The following is a 20,378-nucleotide window of genomic DNA, read 5'->3' on the forward strand; positions in this document are numbered from 1 at the left end:
CACCCCCCTCCAGGCTGTCCTAGTTGTATATATTGGATCTCAGTAGATTGTGGGCACCATCAGATCCTCACCTGTTGTGGCCGGCGCAACAAATCAACCAGGAACATGAGGGTAAGAGGGTGAAGAAAAGAAATCGAGAAGCAAAGAGATGGGGGGCAGGAGGAGCACTGAGGAGGATGTCCAACAGTGCTAAGTTTATTCAAAGCATTAAGGCCATATATATAGTGACATTACATCTGTGTTTAGTTAAGCAACTATGGTTCCTCATGATGCCAAATGGCTGATGCCAGTACAAATACAGCAAACCTGAAAGTAATTTATGGGCTGTACTAAGGCAGCAAGGACCAGCAACGAACTTTTTAGCCCAACCGAATTGTTCTCATTTGTTTAGTAAGCGTGTGGGAAGTCACGTAGACGAGCGCACAACACATAGCACAGACTCTTTCCCAGTGCTACTGAACTTTTCCCGTCCTAAACCTTTTGTTAGGTTATTTGGACTTTAAAGGAAGCACAAGTCAGGGTCTGGTTTGGTTCTCGTCTCAAGCCTTATTGCGGCCTCCCACACTAACCGAAATGAGAACATGGCTCAGGGTTATGGAGTGAATATACCCTTTAGGAAACATTAAAGGACATAGCATAACTGGTCCGGGGTCACCCAGCCTGTGAGAGGCATGGGTGAGATTCAGACTGCACTGGGTGCCACAGCCATTATCAGCTCACCTTAGTGTCCAACCTGGTCCCAGAAGGTTCCTGCTCAGGACTTTGCTTTGTGCTGAGCTGGGCTTGCTTCCTGCCTTTGAAGCCATTTTCACAGTGTATCCCCAGCCCACCCTCTCACATTGAGCATCAGGGCTGCCTTGGCTGGCCTCTGTTGATTGTGCCATTCCTCTCAATCCTTCTGTCACCCCTCCTGCCCACTGTCCTACTGCCCTCTGTCCGGTGGGCCAAGTTCTGAGTTTCTTACCTGCACTTCCTCTTAACTGTGCTCTGTTGAAATCCTCTCTAACAGGGAAGACCTGCTTATCAGAGCAGCTTGATTTGGAATCCATCTCCCCTGGAGGTCAGAGCTTCTGACCATCATGTCCCCAGCCTCAGCACTGGGGATGCCTGCCCAGCCTATTCTGGGTGCTCGTGGAGCTCTGGGATCTTGGAGAAGATTTGCCATGAAAATAAGCATTTATACATAACACGGAAGAGAAGATTTGAGGAAATTGAGTGAGTGTCATTTGGTAATGTTTGTGTTAGGATGGTTCTGAAATTTCTGGGCCCTGAGTTACCAAGAACCCTAGGTTGCCCAGCTGGAAGAACCTCAGATAGATCAGCTGGGCTCCTCACCTCATTTGACAGATGGGAAGTTGAGGCCCAGAGCTTAGTTCCACAGAGCAGGAGTGAGGAGAGATGTTAGTGACAGGAAGAAACCATAGGGTAAGCACAAAGTGGATGAGCCTGGGCTTTGTTTATGCAAATGAGTTGCTAAAACAGTGGGCCTGAGGCTGCTGACTCTATCTAGTGGCCAGCAAGAAGTAACACTAGCCCACACCTTCTGAGGTTTAACTCATGCCAGGAATGATTCTCAATGTTTTATTTGTGGGCACCTGGGTGGCTCAGTTGTTCAGCTGAGGTTATGCTCCCAGGGTGCAGGGATCTAATCCTCACCAGGCTTCCTGCTCAGTGGGAAGCCTGCTTCTCCCTTTCACACTCCCCCTGTGTGTGTTCCCTCTCACCCTGTCTCTCTCTCTCTGTCAAATAAATAATAAAATCTTAAAACAAGAACAACAACACCAAAATGCTTTATTTGCCTTAGGAGATAGGGTCTGTTATGGCTACCATTTTAATGCATGGAAATATGGGCACAGGGGAGCTAAAGGAGTCCAAGGTCACACAGCTTGCAAGTGGAGGAGCCAAGATTTGAACATTGGGCAGCCTGCCTCCAGAACCTGTATCATTTTTTCCCCTTGTGTATGTTATTTTTAAAAACCTTTCCCTGGGCTCTCTTCTTCGGCGCTGCCTGCGGAGGTGGCAGCCATCTGTTACTGGGCATCATGGCTGCCCTCAGACCTTTGGTGAAGCCCAAGATCGTTAAAAGGAGGACCAAGAAGTTCATCCGGCACCAGTCAGACCGATATGTCAAAATTAAGCACAACTGGCAGAAGCCAAGAGGCATTGACAATACGGTGCGCAGAAGATTCAAAGGCCAGATCTTGATGCCCAACATTGGTTACGCAGCAATAAGAAGACAAAGCACATGTTGCCCAGTGGCTTCAGGAAGTTCCTAGTGCACAACGTCAAGGAGTTGAAGTGCTGCTGATGTGTAGCAAATCTTACTGTGCAGAGTTTGCTCAAAACGTCTCCTCCAAGAACTGCAAAGCTATTGTGGAAAGAGCAGCCCAGCTGGCAATCAGAGTCACCAATCCCAATGCCAGGCTGCGCAGTGAAGAAAATGAATAGACAGCTTGTTGTGCACGTCATATTTGTGTTAATAAAAGCATAAAACTAAAAAAAACAAAAAAACAAAAAAAAAACCCTTTCCCTGAATTCTAACAGAGATGTGTAAACATTGTTAAGCATGTAGTTTATTGATCATCACAAAGCTTAGGTTCTGAAGCATTGCAGCAAGCTGGGGTGGGCTTTGATGTCAGACCTGGTTGGAATCCAGTTTCTGGTGCTGCATGACCTTAGGTGACTTACTCAGCCTCAGTTTCTGCACTGAGTTTGGCAGCCGTGTGATGAGTAGATCGTGTGACAGTGCCTAGAGGGTTTGGTGCCTGGCGAGTGTTTAATAAATGGTTTTCTCTTCTTAATAATAAAGATTCTAAGTTGTGTTGGTTTTGTTAAGCAGTCCGAATACCTTCCTCATCGGTCAGTTGCCTGTCAGTCGCCTTGTAGGTACTTGTGAGGAGTCACTTTGGTAAGTCACTATATATAGCTGAAACATTTGGGGGTAGTTGGGGGACACCCTCCCCTGCCCCCACTGCCCCTGCATTGAAAGTCTGTAATTTAAAATGTTCCACCTGTGCCTGTTTTTTTTTTGTTTTTTTTTTTTTTTTTTAAACATAACCACTTTGGGACAGTGAAAGTTATGTCTTCTCCTTAGGGTTGTGACAGAGCCTTTGGGGACCTGTAACAGCTTACTTCCAGTTTCTGTCTGGCATGCTGATGGGCCAGAACTTATTTTAACAACATTCCATCACATGCCAGGCACCTGGAAGGAAGAATATGTTGAACTTCTCGGAAATTATTTTTTGGAACTGTTTTTATCCTGAGGAATAACCCATTTAAAAATTGAATGATCTTTATGGTTGACTTTTCCACTCTACATAATGCAAACTGAAAAACTCGTTGTTTTCAGCTGCTTCTGCAGCAGTGGGAAGAGCAAGCCTGTGGGGTCCTCCCCAGGTTGGTCCCAGCACAGAGCTGCATCATTCTACACACCCCTCATGCCTTGTCTCCTTGCCTGTGAGGTGGTAATGATGGTGCAGGGAGCTCCAGGGGTTGTCGTGAAGGTTACAGAGATGGGGGGTGTAAACTTTGAACAGTGTGCCCCACATAAAATGCAGATCTGGTGAGCAGAGGCAGCTGCTCACATTAATTGTTGATGCCAAGGCACTGGAGTTCCACAACAGCCTATGCCTTTCTTTCCTGGGTCCTTTTTGTCTCAGCCACCACCTTAGAGAAAGTGACTCAGCAAGGCTGGGGCTTGTGGAGCCCTCTACAAATCCAGCTAATTCACACGGGCGATGCCCTGGAGATAAGGGGGTTTTCCTGGGTGGTAGGACCCCATTTCAGAGGCTTAACTAGCCGGTTTCTCCTAACTGGTCGTGTCGTCCAGGGTCAAGATGAAGGCCTGCCAGGAGACTGGTGGTCTCACCAGAGTTTTCCACTGGAAGCATGAAGGACCCCATGGGGCTTCGTGCAGAATGACATGGGTGTTGGAGGGAGAACAGGGGGGACATCGCCTGTACCATCATGGGCAGGTCACTATATCTGGCTCACGCCGGCTTTCTTCCCATCTGGGAAATGGCAGAAGACCATGCTTTTTCACAGGAGGGATGAGGGTTTAGGGAGGTATTTGATGACTGTGTTGGGGCTGCATGAGTAACAGAGTTGACGGAGGGGCCTTGGAGTCACAGACTTGGGTTCAGGCCCCTGCTGCTGCCACATAAAAGTAGATCGCTTGGGTAAGCCATGGACCTCAGTGTCCTCCTCTGTGCACTGTGGATAATACCTAGCATGTAGGTCTGTGAGGGGTACAAAATACAAGGCCATATTAGGAGCTTAGAGCAGAGTCTGGTACTCACTAGATTGTAGTTTTATGGAGATACTCTGGCATCACTGGTGTTGCAGACCTGGTCCTACCCTCTGGAACCTTTGGCTGTGTGACAGATGGCTTATGAGGCCGTGGCTGACAGAAAGAAGCGGTGTCTGTCTTTTCTTAAGATTAAGGGTACAGAGGGGTGCCTGGTGGCTCAGTCGTTGAAGCATCCAACTCTTGGTTTCAGCTAAGGTCATGATCTCAGGGTGGTGGGATTGAGCCCTGAGGTGTGCTCTGCTCTCAGTGTAGAATCTGCTGGAGGTTCTATCTCCCTGTATTTGTGTGTGTGTGCTCTCTCTGTATCTCTCTCTCTCTGTCTATCTCTCCCTAAAATAAATGAAGCTGTAAAAATAAATAAATACATACATGCATAAGTTAATTAATTATGGGTACAGAAATCAGTGATGGAGCTGGGCTGATGGGACGCTTGGCAGCAAAGATAGGTGCACCCTGCTTGAAGGCTCGGGGGTAGCTGCGGTGTCACCAGTGGTGATGGGGGTGTGAGGAAGAAGCCTCGTGCAGCATCCAGAGAGGAACTTAGATGGGGGGGGGGGTTCCAGGGAGTAAATGCCCATGGGTAGGAAGCATCTTCAGATGAATGTCAGAGGGTGTCCTCATGGAAGGGGAGGCACCCTTTCTCCCTGAAGCTGCCCACGAGTAGAGGTGTGCCTGCTGGGGACATAACTAAATCATTGGGGTTTAGCCTCCTAAGCTGTTAATTTATGAAGATGTGGCCAAGACCTTGTCTCACTGCTTTTTAAAGAGAAGTAAATTAAACTGCTGTTTGGGATGGTGTTGTCTTCCAAAGGCTCATTCAGAGTCAGTGGCAGAGCTGCTGTGGGCTTTCCAACTTGTCTTGAAAGCCTGGTCCTGGCAAGGTGAGGGATATTCCCATCTCTTGGGGTCTCTTGCCCTCTCTGTTTATGGCTGAACGTGGTATTGTGACTGGTAAATAGACAGGCATCCTGTGCAGATCCTTCAGCTCTTCGTGTGGCTGCAGTAGAGGAAATTCCCATTCACTGGGCACAGACTGTGGCTGGACGGGCGGTGTGGCGGGGCTCTCACTGAGCATTCTCCTTTCACGTAATCCCCGACCAGATATGAATTTTGTGGTGTTGCCACTTTCCTGCTGGCCAGGAGGGAAGTTGAAGCCCAGGAAAGTTACACTTTCTCGCTGTGGTAAGCGGCAGAGCCATGTCAGCCGGTCCAGGCCCTGGCTTTCAGGTCTGTTTGCTGTGAGCATTTCCTCTTGTGTTTCCAGCTTTTGGCCTGTTTGACCTATCAAACTACTGATGGTGTATTGATAATTCTAATACTCTCGACATTGTGAAAGATGAGCTCTTCACTTTGTGCTAGAAATGTTTCTTGCTGTATTTTTCTTTTAATTAAAAAAAAAAAGTCAAAGTCCCACGTTTCTGCCCATTTGAATCTCCCTGAGTCTCCCTGTTGTGAAGTGGTTGGGTTTGGGGATTTCTAGGGCAGGGGCCTAGTTGGTGGTGGCTTTGCCTGGAGGAGCCCATGGCTCAGGACTTAGAGTGGGGACTGGAGCAGTGTGAACTGTGGCCTGAAAATGTGTTCATGTGTGCTGAGGTGGTGCCCAGATTCTTTTGGAGGATGAACTGAGGTTTTGATCAGTAGGTTAGAGAAACACTTGATGGAATAACACTGATAATTTTGTTTTTGTATTCAATCCTAATTTTGTGTTTTCGTTTTCGTGTAGTGCAGTGTGCTCTATGTTCTAAGAAAAAATTGGCAATCAATTCATACAGTATCATGATTTAATAATCCTTCCTCACTCACCGGGTCATATTTCAGGTTTTTATATGTAGTTTTTATATCTGTAGTTCTGTTTCTGAATTCTGCATTTTGATTCATTCCTTCATTTTTAAATTTCTTATTTTAAAGATTTTATTTATTTGAGAGAGAGAGAGAATGAGCTAGGAGCAGGGGCAGAGGGAGAAGGAAAGGGAGACTCCTCACTGAGCATGGAGCCTGATGTGGGTCTCAGATCCCAGGTCTCTGAGATCAGGACCTGACCCAAAGGCAGATGCTTAACAGACTGAGCTACCCAGGTGCAGCCACATTCCTTCATATTTTTATTTTTACTCCAGTGCTGCACTGTTTGGCTGGTTGCTTCAGTTTCTGGGAGGGAGGGAGATGACCCCCTCCCCTGTTCTTCTAACAAGTTTGCTTTTGCTGCGTTGACTGGAGAAGGGCCAGGCTTCCTGAAGATGAGTAGGATGATTCAGTGACACCCAAAAGGCAGTGGCTATCATTGTTCCCACTGTGCTTCAACAACTTCACCCACTGACTCTTTGATGATGGCAGCCACCAGCAAATCTTCTGCAGAGGACTGCTGCCTTGGGATGCTTTTATTGTGGTGCTGGACTTCATTCCCCCTGGCAGCCAGTACAGCTAGGATTAGTATATGTGCTGCCGAAGCGAGCACAGTACAGCTAGGATTAGAACCTAGGAAAAGTCCCATTAGAACCCAAGAAAGTGGGGTGCCTGGGTGGCTTAATCGATTGTCTGCCTTTGGCTCAGTTCATGGTCTTAGGGTCCTGAGATCAAACCCTGCACTAGTGTCCGTGCTGGCTGTGGAACCTACTTAAAATCAAACAAACAGAAATCAGCCCAAGAAAGTACCATCCTTTGTGTTGTTCTATACTGTGGATCAGATTTTATTTTTCTTTTCTTTTTTTTCTTTCTTCTTTCTTTTTAAAGATTATTTATTTGTCAGTGGGAGAGCACAAGCAGGGGGAGCAACAGGCAGAGGGAGAGGCAGGCTTCTGGTTGGGTAAGGGGTCTGATGCCGGACTTGATCCCAGGACCCTGTGATCATGACCTGAGTCATGTTAGGCTGCTGCCTAACAGACTGAGCCAACCAGGCATCCCCCAGGATCAGACTTCAATAACCCTACCAGATTTCTTTAGCTTTGACATTTTAAAGGACAATGAAAGCTAGCTAAACCTACACCAGGATTCTGCATCTGCTGGGGCTGTGCTGTCCGTGCCTATGTGCCTCCTGTTCTTCTAACCCCATCAATTCCACCCATGTTTTAGCCAGTGAACTGTAGGCAGGTGTGGGTGTGTCACTGAAAGCTTTGACTCGTCATTCATATCTTTATTGTAAGCTTATAATCTTTATTTTTTTCTTTTTTTTGGGGTAAGATTTTATTGATTTGTTTGTTTATGAGAATGAATGGGGAGCAGAGGCAGAGGGAGAAGCAGACTCCCTGCTGAGCAGGAAGTCTGACATAGGGCAAGATCCCACGATTATTTATGACGTGAGCCCAATGCAGATGCTTAACCGACTGAGCCACCCAGGCGCCTCTTTATTTTTCCTTTATTGATTATCTGCCTTTCTGAGGCAGCGTTCTACCTGGGTTTTCATAACTCCACACTAAGGTATTCTTCCACTAGTGTGGCCTATTTTGAGGTAATTCCTATACATTCTGGCTATGCTGCTAAATGATGCTATGATCTTGGACTCTTTTTTTTTTTTTTAACTTCTCTGAGCCTTGGTTTCCTCTGTGCTAATGTGGATAATATACCCTCTCTTGCAGATGTGTGGAGGGCCATGGCTGACTTGGATGCAGTTGGAGTCATCTCACGGCACATGGAATACACAATTTATCTTGCTTCCTGTCTCGCTAACGACATCTTGGTTTTCATGCTGTCTTAGAACAAGTAGAACTTGACTTACATGTAAGTTGTGAATTCACGTACTTTTGACAGAGGTGTTATTTTAGTTTAGTTTAGTTTAGTTTAAAGCAGGCTCCACACCCAGTGCAGAGCCCAGTGTGGAACTCAAACTCACCACCGTGAGATCAAGATCCGAGCTGAGATCAAGAGTTGGCCGCTCAACCAGCCTAGTCACCCAGGCATCCCTTCTGTTTATCATTTTTCAAAAAATGTGACAAGTAACACTTTCTCTGCTTGGACCTGTCCTCACACCTGCTATGCTGGTCTGGGGGTCAGACGTGTAGCTGGTGTGGTGCTGGTGATGTTGAGCAAGACAGTTGTTAAGTCTTTTTACCCTAATTGCTGTTGTCCTACTATTTCCTTATTTTTTTTTTAAATTTTATTTTATATCGTGGTGATATATGCTAAAACTGTTGCTTCTGGTCCTGCCTTAAAACTTGAATATGTAGGGCATTTTTTAAGGATTCATCCCTGGAGATACAGTATTTGTTTTTCTCTGTCTGACTTATTTTGCTTAGCACAATACCCTCTAGGTACATCCATACTGTTGTAAATATCAGGATCTCATCCTTTTTGATGGCTGAGTAATATACCATTGTGTGTATGTACCACTTTGTCTTCTGTTGCTGGACACTTGGGCTGCTTCCATATCTCGGCTATGGAAAAAAAAAATGCTGCAATAGGCTTAGGGGTGCCTCTGTGCTTTCAGAATGTTGAGTCTGATGTGTCAACTGCCACAACAGTCGTGGCAACTCAGGAAGGGAGCCAGGTGCAGGAGGTAAGAGGAGGAGTGCAGCTTTAGGCAATCTGAGTTGAGGTGTCTGTTGGACGTGCAGGTGTAGGTTCTGGTTGGACAGTCAAAATGTAGGAATGGGTGCTTGGGGGAAGAGAGATGCAATCATGCTGTTGCCAAGGGATATATTCCTTGTAGAGAGAGTGACAGTTAAGGATTTAGGGTAATTCCTTCTTTTCTTGGGCAGATAAAGGGGAAGAATAAAGGAGTAGTGGATGGAAGGGGAGGGACGTGGCTTTGATGCCAGGAAGGCATTTTTGCACAGATGTCTAGAGAAGAGAGATTTCAAGGAATGAAATGTCAGCAATGTTCGATGATGTGAAAAGTTGCAAAGCAGCTTGATTAGGGGGTGGGGTTAGATCCAGGAGGTTGTCACTGAGTACTGAAAGAAAATGGGAGGTGAGTAGTGGAGTCCTAAGCCAGACATAGAGATAGAGTGACTGGGCGTGAGACCATGGAGGTCACACACAAGAATAGCCTTTTAGAAAGTTTGATGGTAAAGACACAGACGATCATAACTCCAGACATAGCTTGGACAAGGGTGGGTTTTACAGGCTGTGTTTACCTATTTGCAGGTTGACTGAAGGGAGATGACAGATGGTGTATGCTGCTGGATGTTGTGGGTTGAGATGGGATCAGGTATACAGAAAAGCACACAGAGAGGAGTGTATGGATGCCCTGACTGCTTCTGTAGAACACAAGGCCAACATTAGGCATGGAGGGAATGGAACGTGGCTCAAGGAGATGTGCAGTCTCAGATACAGACCACATGACTCAGAGTCTTACAGGGCTCTCCTTGCCTCCGCGTGGCCCTTCTCACAGGGTTTAAGTTTTGAAGAGTCCTTTTGTTTCTCTGGGTTTGGGGTGTGACTGGAGAGACATAGCAGAGAGCAAGGGCTGAGGAAAGACCAAGAGGGCAGGAACTCACAGAGGGGAGTCTACTACCCTCTCTGCCTTTTCTGGTATGGGCTCTCTCCTGATCTGGATGGACGGATGACCTGCCATTACTTCTTTTAAAAATGCATTTGGCTTTACCCTGCCAGAAAGCAACACATGTTTATTGAAGAATAGTGGGAAACCCCAGAGAAACTGAAGGAAGAAAATAAGCACTCAGCTGAAGACAACCATTCAAAAGTTCTGGCACCTTTTCCTCCCAACTTTCACTGAAGTTGAACAGATAAGTGTATATATATGAAGTGATTTCTGGGAAAGACCAAAAAAAAAAAAAAAAAAGATACCAACAACAAGAAAACAAAAAAGAGAACAAAGCAGAAGAAAATGGTGTTCATTTTCTTCCTGAGGCTGCCCTTCCTCGATACTGCTACTTGGTTTTACTACCTGCTTATCTCCCTGGGCTTTCTTGACAAAACATGGTTCCACTACTATTACCTTCTTCAAAGTGTTTGACAGAGTCGTTTGCTTTCAACATGGAGTTTGAGCAAAATGGACTATTGTTTTAAAATATTCTATCATGTGTGCTGTAATATCTCATCATGGACATGATACAAATGCTATGATAAAAAGAAGAGATGCTTTTAAAGTGATCACCAGAGTTGTGAAATTCATTGGCATGATCCTTCTTTTTTTTTTTTAATATTTTATTTATTTATTTGACAGACAGAGATCACAAGTAGGCAGAGAGGCAGGCAGAGAGAGGAGAAAGCAGGCTCCCTGCAGAGTAGAAAGCCCGATGCAGGGCTCGATCCCAGGACCCTGGGATCATGACCTGAGCTGAGAGCAGAGGCTTAACCCACTGAGCCACCCAGGTGCCCCGGCATGATCCTTCTTTTGAGGGTCATAATTTGTTTAATTTTTTTCTGCTCCAGCTTAACCTTTGCAGTCTTCAGTTGTTATGTGCATTAGACACAGTATTAGCAGTAGTGGCAGTAAAAATACTCTTGTCACCCTTTACAGGTACCATTTTACTAGCATCTCCTTACCACTGTAGCAGCTTTAAACCCTGTTTCCACCCTGTTCATTCCTTTAAATGCCTTCTCCTTAAAACCTTTTCTTAGTTTTTGGTGTTCTATAGCTTTACCACAAAATGTTTAATTGAAGATTTCTCATCTTGCTTGGTATCTGTTCATTTCATGTATTTCTGGATTTATCATTTCTGTAATATCCTCAGCTGTTTTCTTCTGAAATTTTGACTCTGTCCTTCTGCTGTACTTCCCAGGATTCTTATTTAAACCTCCCATCTGTTGTTCGTGTCTCTCAAGCTGGCGTTCATCCTCTTCTCCTGCCTCCTTGTGTTGCATTCTGGGGAATGTTTTCACTTCTTGGTGCAGTGTTGTGAAGTCCTTCATTCGGGGCTCATCTACTGCCCCACCATTCTGGTGTTTTTTTCTGTTGTGTTTTACGTCTCAGTGATTTTTGGTCCCTGTTTAACTTCCTTCAGTTCCATGTTCACACTTGGCCTGTTGCTTTTGATAGGCTCTTGATCCTTCTTCATTTTTAAACCTCTTTTGTGTTCTTAAACAATTAACATGTAATATTTTCTATTCTGTATCTGATCATTCCAGTGTCTAAAGTCTTCATTTTCCCTCAGTCTTCTCTCTCTCACAGTGGCCTCATTTCTTGCATGCTCTGTGAAGGGATTTTGAGACCAGATTTATTGGAACATAGATGTAATCTCTTTTAATTCTGTTTTTTGGTGTGTTTTTTTGTTTGTTTGTTTGTCTGTCTGTTTTTTCCTGGAGGGTTTGTCTTTCCTTTGCCAGGAGGCTGGGAGTGTTCTTGGTTGGGATCACTTTGGTTCCATTTGAGGGTCCTGGTTTATTAAGGAAATCTCGGGTTCAGTTCCCCCAACTTACCGTGTGGTGGGAACGGGGTCTGGAGGGCACAGGTCTGTAGAGATCCTGCAGTGAAAATGGCATTTGTTCTCTGGCACCCTGATTTGTTTTTCTTGAGCTTGTTGCTTACAGATCAGGTTTTGGCTCACTTGTTTCTGCCACCTCCCTCTTCCTGCTTCCTTTCCTATCATTTTCTAAGTCCTTTGCTAGTTTTCCGATGTCTTTAAAAGCCCAGAAATGTTTTGTGAATTCCATTTGCCATCACTAATTGCAAGTCTCATCCTGCAGCAAAAAGGCCAGAGCCAGACACTGTAATGCTCTGCCTCCCACAGAGGAGATTTTAATACCCTCTCCTCATGTTCAGAAATTCTAGATTGGAGATGGAGTTATGGATACATTACCATCTACAGAGGAATTAGTTGCCTATATAATAGAACAAGTATGCATTGTTCTAATCTTCCTAAAACTTCCATTTTGCATAATAAATATGAATGAATAAGGAACCTGCATTACTTTAGTTTATGCAGATGTTCTCTTTCTGTCTCTGGCTTTAGATGGTAGGTTGTCATTTGTATGGTTCATTCTGAAAATTGGGTAACTTCATTCTTATTTTCTACATGTTGGTGCCATATAAAGTGATGATTTATGGAGATTCAGAGGTAAATATTTATCAACATCTAAATAATTGGGGAAGGCTTCCTTTACAAAAGGTAGAATTATTAAGACCTGTTTAATCACAGAAGGGATATCCTGTAAAGCTAGCCCATAAATAAAAAGTGGATCAGAAGAAAGCAGAGAGAGGAGAGAATTTGGAAGGAGCACGTGGAGGGACACCTACTGCCTATCCCTGTAAGTCAGGGGCAATCTGGAAGGGAAACCTTGTTAAAGGAGGCAGTAGTGTTTAGATGTAATGAGCTACTGGAAACCTCACAGTGTTCTGGTGAAGCAAGTGGTGTGCAATCAAGTCCGCAGCCCAGTTGAAGTTGTGGCTTCAGGCAGCAAGCGAGCAGGCCTTTCTGTCTGCCTTTATCTCCAGTGGGAGCGACTTGTCCTCCTTGAAGTCAGCCTCCAGACATCTTTTCCTGTCGCTACACATCTGTGCATCACTGAGAATTTCTGCGGTTGCTGCTTCATGGAGATGTTTGTCAGTTTTGGGTTTTGTTTGTTTTGTTTTGTTTTTTACTGAGGTTCACTTGCTAACTTTTCTCTTCTCTTAAAAAAATATATTTAATCTAGGGGTGCCTGGGTGGCTCAGTGGGTTAAAGCCTCTGCCTTTGACTCGGCTTGAAGGCATGATCCCAGGGTCCTGGGATTGAGCTCCACATCAGGCTCTCTGTTCAGCAGGGAGCCTGCTTCCCTTCCTCTCTCTCTGCCTGCCTCTCTGCCTATTTGTGATCTCTGTCTGCCAAATAAATAAATAAAATCTTTAAAAAATATATGTGTTTAATCTAGGGGCACCTGGGTGGCTAAGTGGGTGGGTTAAGCCTGTTTCTTCAGCTCAGGTTATGATCTCAGGGTCCTGGGATTGAGTCCTGCATCAGCAGGGAGCCCTCTTCCTCCTCCTCTCTCTCTCTGCCTCTCTGCCTACTTTTGATCTCTCTCTGTCAAATAAATAAGTAAGTAAATAAATCTTTTAAAAATATATATATAATCTCTTCCAGGAAGAGTTTATGCTGAGTGAAAAAAGTCAAGCAGAGAGAGTCAATTATCATATGGTTTCACTTATTTGTGGAGCATTACAAATAGCATGGTGGACAAGGGGAGATGGAGAGAAGGGAGTTGAGGGAAACTGGAAGGGGAGGTGAACCATGACAGACTATGGACTCTGAAAAATAATCTGAGGGTTTTGAAGGGGTAGGGGGTGGGAGGTTGGGGGAACCAGGTGGTGGGTATTAGAGAGGGCACAGATTGCATGGAGCACTGGGTGTGGTGCAAAAACAACAAATACTGTTACACTGAAAAAATATATATACATATATATATTTTATCTCTTATTACCATGTATTTCAAATGGTAGTGAGGGATGATGGTGTGGGACCCCATGAAGTGAATTTACCCTTCCAACTTGACCACAATATAAGTGTCGTACACAGCCGTCCTGTGTCCCCTTTCATTCTGAAATGGATTCTCTCTTCGCAGCTGTTATCAATAGAAGACAGGGGTCTTTGTTCTTGTAGGTGACTTGTCCAAGATCGCACAACTTTTGAGGTTTAACCTTTGGTCTGATTGTAGGACCCATTTTCTTTAACTCAGTGCCATGCAACCTACCATGTAGGACTCTCAATACTCTCCTGCTTTTGAAGCTGTACTCCACAGGCCACGTCTACCAGTGCATATCTATTTTTGTCTAGTTCACTCATTTATTGCACACATTTACTGGATGCCAGCTATGTGTTTCAGGCACCTTTCTAGGTGCTGGAGATATGGCAGTGGGCAAGTCAAACACAACCCCCTGCCCTCATTGAGCATGTTCCATTTCCTACTACTGGAAGCATCCACCAGGAACAATGGACTTATGCCAGAAGTCCAGCAATGATATGAGTTCCAGAAATTTCTGAATGGTTCTTTGTGGAAGTGATGATTTGGCGGCAGCCCTCAAGGTAGCTACCTGCACAGGCAAAAAAAAAAAAAAAAAGAAAAAAAAAAAGGAGGGCTGGTGTAGAAATGCCTGATGAATGGGCTTCAAGGTCAAATAACTGAGCCAGGTCTTTAAGGTCTTATTTAGCTCTGAGATTTTTCAAGAACTTTCCATGATACATAAGCATATTATAGAAAAAACCCTATTCAAAGCACACTGTAAATTTGGAGGATGATTGTCTTTGCATTATTTTTGTGATTAAATGACAGTTGATGATACAGGCACTGTTGTAAGTCACTTATCCCTGTGCAAACACTTTGTGGTAAATTCTTTTATCATCCTTATTTTTCAGAGGTAGAGACTGATGCAAAGGGAGAAGTTTGGTGGTTCTCCACTGGCCACAGCTAAGCAAGCAAAAAGCAAAAAGCAGAGCCTGCATTGGAACCAGGCACTGTGGCTCCAGACCCCAACTCTTCACCCTTGGGCTTCTTGCAGCACGCCTGATTTCTTGTCACTAAGAACTTGGTGCAGGAGTTTAACGGTACCTTTAACTTCTAGTTTTTCTTTCTCAGAACTGAATCTGCATTGCAGTGCATCTCTGCATAAACATGTGTTTAATTTTGTCACCTTTAATTTTGTTTTTAGGTAAGATCTGAAGGAGTCAATCTGTTTCTTCTGTGGCTTCAAGCACTTCAGACAAACTTTGCAGAAGAGCAGGTGCTGATTTTTGCTTGCCTCGTGCCTGGTTTCCCAGCGATCATGTCATCCAGAGGGACCTGCATGGTGGAGACACTCATCAGTCCTAGCCCTGGTGTGGCGGATGGTGAGGAACATTTTAGCCAGCCTTACAGGTTGAAATGACTCTGGAAGTTCTCTTGAGGGATTCCTCAGCTTGTCATGATCCTGAATAGAATCCTTTATTTCGTAGATGGGTTTGGAGGAGGAATTATCCCCTGCTCTTGTTCACAGTAATGTCTTACAGACATTAGAATAGAAAGAATCAGAGCCTTTTTTATATGCAATGAGGATGGGAGACATTTACTGAAGTGGTGGAAACAGGAATGGAAGGGAGGACTCAGATGTTGGAAACAACAGGAAGTGGAGACACATCATGTATCTGGAGTGTTTTCTTGGCTGTGAATGAAATTTAAATCTGCCATCCAAAACTACTGTTTATTGTCCTCAGCATGATTGTTTCACGAGTGGACATTCATCTGTTCACCCAGCCCTGTATTTTCATGCCGCATTCATGGAAAGACAGTAGCTGCTTCCTGGGAAAGTCATGGCAACCATCTGTGTCCCATGAGTTTTTAAGGAACTTGCCAGTTAGGGCCATTGATTGATTAATGCACATCACTTTATTGCCCAAAGACAGGTATTTGATCCTTAGGCTGACCGAAGAAGAATTTGGCAGAGAGAAGAATAGTTTAGAGGGAGAGGTGGCTTCATGGGAGTTTGTACCGTATTTCCAACCCCTTGATGCTCGCTGGCCTGGAGTGTAGCGTGAGCAGGTTCCAAAGGAGGGGCAGATGTATTTTAATGAAGGCCATTTTTTAAAAACCCTTTGAACGTTGGTGAAAGAACTCCTTTTTTTCCCCATTCTGGAGCAAAGATATATCCACAAGAATCACTCCACTCTTGCCGGCCATATCAGGGGAAAGGATCGCTGAGGATCAAACATGCTTTTTCCTTCAAGTACTATTGAACTGTATGGTTATTCAGGTAAAAGCAAAATCTTGGATAATTCAAGAATGGTCTTTCTCTTGATAGGAAAGAGGAAACATTGCTTATTTTCTCCCAGCTCATCCATATTTTGTATGTTTGCTTGTTTGTTTGTTTGTTTTTTGAGTTGACTTTATGATATTTCATTAGAACTTGAATATGTGCTATATCACATCAGCAAAGACCTGGCATACATAATATTTTGTGTGAGAGTGTATGTCAAGCAAACATTTCAGTTCCCCCATCTGCTTTTATATTACCATATTCACACAGAACACTTCACTTCTAACACTGTGGCTGAGGCTGTGGATTTTTCCCTCACCAGGCAACTCTGCAACACCAGCTGGGTGTCCTGTAGTTTTACTCAGCTTTGACACTGTCTGCCTTGATATGGCATCTGATCCCACAGGTTAAGGGCTCAGTCCCGTGAGACTGTTCCATCACATTCAAGTGCCAGTCATAAGTAGGAGGAGCCCAGGTTACCCACAACTTCTCTACAACTTGGCTACAAATCAGAGGTTCCTTCAACTCCTCCTCTGGTTCAACTGAGTGGCTTGCAGAACTCTGGGAAACATTTGTTTTCATTTGCAATTTATGAAAGATATGATAAAGGATACAGATGAACAGTCAGATGCAGAGACACAAAGGGCACAGTCTGGGAGGGTCCCAAGCACAGGAATGTCTATTCCTGTGGAGCTGGGTTTTATCCCCCTCCTGGTACCTGGATATGTTTACTTACCTGGAAGTTTCCTGAAACCCCTGCTATGAGGATTTTTTTAAAAAGATTTTATTTATTTATCAAAGAGAGAGAGGGGGAGAGAGCGAGCACAGGCAGACAGAATGGCAGGCAGAGGCAGAGGGAGAAGCAGGCTCCCTGCTGAGCAAGGAGCCCGATGTGGGACTCGATCCCAGGACGCTGGGATCATGACCTGAGCCAAAGGCAGCTGCTTAACCAACTGAGCCACCCAGGCGTCCCTGCTATGAGGATTTTTATGGAGGCTTCCTTACATAGATGTGCTCTGCTTTTAGCCCCCTCCCCTCTCTGGGGGAATGTAGGGGTTGGGGTGGGGGTGCCGAAGATTCTAAATTCTAATCATGGTGTGGTCTTCCTGGTGATGTGTCCCCACTGAGGAGCCATCTCGGAGCCCACCCAGAGTTGTGTTATTAGAACAAAATATTAAACTCAAAATGGATGGAAGACCTCAATGTAAGATAGGAATTCTTGCCAGTTTTCTTAAGGTGATTCTTTCTCTCTGCTATCCCTCAAGATTCTGTCCTTGCCTCCCTTCCTGACTGCACTGTCCTATTGGGCAATCTTGCCTATTGGGCAGGTGGAATGGACCAGTAGGCTCAAAATACACAGCTTCTAGAAGGCAAAGGGATACTCCAGTCTGCTCTCAGGACTTTGGAGTCTTTGTGTTTTTGGTGCTGGTGAAAGGAAATGAGAGAGGAGAGCAGACAAGAAAGAATGCTGTCATTAGAGAAAACTGGTAAGATAAATTACAGGCATGATGAGTAGAATGAGTTTAAAAACATGATACCATTGGGTGATTTTTTTAATACTCAGTAAGAATATTTTTAACAAAGTGAACCATTTAGTTTTGAAATATTCATTCTTAGCATAATTTGAGTTTTAAGATAGGATTACATTACATGATTGTCAACATTATTTGTCACCATGACTTTTTTTAAATTTTGGATAGGAATTTTAATAAGATAGCATTTTATTTCAGTAGACATTTAAGTTAAAGTTTAAATGTATATATGTTCTTTCCCACATATTATCCAAAGGCTACAAATTAGAGTGGAAGAATAAGTAGAATCAAGATACTTGTTTTAAAGTTCTTTTTACACTGTTTTGAAAATATTGTCTTCCTCATTTATTTCCATCATTTACCATGTTAGCAAAATCTACAAACTTGTACTTGGTAAGTACTGATTGGGCTAGGTATAGAGGATGTCCACAGGGAAGCTGCCATTCTCTTTCAAAGTGACCTTTGTTTATTTTTAAGCAAAATAGTCACTTTATTCTTATATTTAATGGTAACTTTATTGTAAGAGGTTTAAAGTTTCCTAATAAATGATTTTACCTATTTGTACAAACTATTTATTTGTACCTCAGGAAGACTGTTGCTCCTAAAATAATTCAACATGTGTCATGATTCTTCTTGGTATAATTATATTTAAAATTAAGTTTTAAAATTTTAATTTTTAATTGAAACTGTTTATTGAAGGCAGTGTTTATTTTCTCATGCAAAGATGTTGAAATAAACATTCTCTTTGAAGTCTTCTCTTAAGGTTGTTGAGGTATGGTGACCCCAGGCCCCAGACCTTGCCCAGTGGTGAGGCAGACCATCCCAGGCCATGCAACTGCCCAGAGTAGCCCTTCCTTATATCCTGGATCTTTCATCCACTACGTGCTACTTACAGCTTCTTATGGAGGGGCCAATATTTGGGCAACTGTGCAACCTAAGGGCAGTAAGCTCCAGAAAGGAAGGAAACATGAGGGAATTTCTAGTTTCACTGCTCAGGGTTTTTTTGGGTTTTTGTTTGTTTGTTTGTTTGTTTTCCCCTATGAAAAATGAAGGCTCACAGGACATAAGTATCCCTTTGATTGGTGCTGGGGTGGGGAAGCAAATTTTCTTCTCCCTATTATTGGAAAGCAGGCAAAATTAGTTAAAGTGAATAATCAGAAACAATTTGGGAGGGAAAGAGATCACAACAGGCATTAATCCATGTGGTGAATGTGGACTACTAATTCAGTTGTCTTTGGGTGTTTACTTACATACACACAAATGTGCATGCTTGGATCAGGGGAAAGCAGCAAAAACTTGATGCCTTTTGAAATATGTAGAAGTACTAACCTTTAGAGGTACCGGGCTGTGTATTTGTTAGCTATCTGTATATGGGTATTTTTTTCAGAACTTGATTCTGATTTGATAAATAGTCTATATTCACTGTGGAAAACATAGTATACTTTAATATATTGAATTAAAGTTCTTTATTGAGAACTTGTCTGCCTCATGCAAGTGCCTCCAGGTATATAAAAGGTGGGAGGTCGGGGTACCAGGTGGTGGGTAATATAGAGGGCATGGATTGCATGGAGCACTGGGTGTGGTACAAAAACAATGAATACTGTTATGCTGAAAATAAAAAAAGAAAAAGAAAGGAAGAGAGCTGAACATACAGCAAGTAGTAGCTCAAGTCCAATACCATGTAACTTTTTGTATTGATTATGAAATTTAAAGGAGAAAGGGACATTTTTTTATTATTCTATTTCTTTTCAGTGTTCCAGAATTCATTGTTTATGCACCACACCCAGTGCTTCATGCAATATGTGCCCTCCATAATACCCATCACCAGGCTCACCCAACCCCCTACCTGCCTCCCTTCTAAAGCCCTCAGTTTGCTTCTCAGAGTCCACAGTCTCTCATGGTTTGTCTCCCCCACCAATTTCCCTCAACTCACTTCTCCCCTCCATCTCCCAATGTCCTCTGTGTTATTCCTTATGCTCCAGAAGTAAGAAACCATATGATAATTGACTCTGCTTGACTTATTTCACTCAGTATAATCTCTTCCAGTCCAGTTCATGTTGATACAAAAGTTGGGTATTCATTCTTTCTGATGGAGGCATAATAATCCATATTGTATATGGACCACATCTTTATCCATTCATCCATTGAAGGGCATCTTGGTTCTTTCCACACTTTAGTGACTTTGGCCATTGCTGCTATGAACATTGGTGTACAGATGGCCCTTCTTTTCACTACATCTGTATCTTCTTGGTATATACCAAGTGCAGTTGCAGGGTCATAGGGCAGCTCCATTTTAATTTTTTTGAGGAATTTCCACACTGTTTCCCAATGTGGCTGCACCAAGAAAGGGAATTGTTATTAATTCTGTGGAGCTGGTCAAGTCTGATACTCAAAGATAAATTCTTTCAGACATAAAGTTGTTTATACTGATTCTATTCTTCAGATTCATCTACAAGGAAAAGGCTATAAAACTAAAGTCCCATGGATTTGATTAGGGTAGTATTGGATGTTAAAGTACCTGAAATGATGAAGAATGTCTGTACATTCTTCTAGATTTGTTTCAGTCCTAAAATATTAAATTAGTTATAATGTATGTGAAAATATCCTTACTATTAGAATTGCTTATCATTTCTCAAATTTTCTAGTGGCTTAGTACTTAGTACTTCCACCGCTGTATGCCATAGCTATAATAAGCAAGCAGTAACAGGAGTCACCATCCCACCTTTGTCAGGTCACAAGGCAGAATCAGAAACAAGTCTACCAAAAAATGTCATCCCTAATAATTTCCGGTACTTTAATTTTAAAATTTTAGTTGATATTCATCCAATCAAATATATAGCTGAGATATATGTTTGTGAGAAATTGAACTGTTTAGGGTGGTGGCTTACACTCACTCCCCTAATCATGTATTCTGTTTCCTTCCAGACATCCCCCATTTGAG

At 43.5% G+C, this 20,378-nt stretch overlaps 1 pseudogene across 1 annotated transcript; it reads left to right on the forward strand.

Moving 5' to 3' along the window:
* Nucleotides 1-1,988: 1,988 nt before the first annotated feature.
* LOC309857702 (large ribosomal subunit protein eL32 pseudogene) lies at nt 1,989-2,488 on the forward strand (annotated as a pseudogene). Its single transcript has one exon. The product of its transcript is annotated as a large ribosomal subunit protein eL32 pseudogene (transcript).
* The last annotated feature ends 17,890 nt before the right edge of the window (nt 2,489-20,378 follow it).

This window comes from Mustela nivalis (assembly GCF_964662115.1).
Source record: "Mustela nivalis genome assembly, contig: HAP1_SCAFFOLD_1092, whole genome shotgun sequence".
NCBI lineage: Eukaryota > Metazoa > Chordata > Mammalia > Carnivora > Mustelidae > Mustela > Mustela nivalis.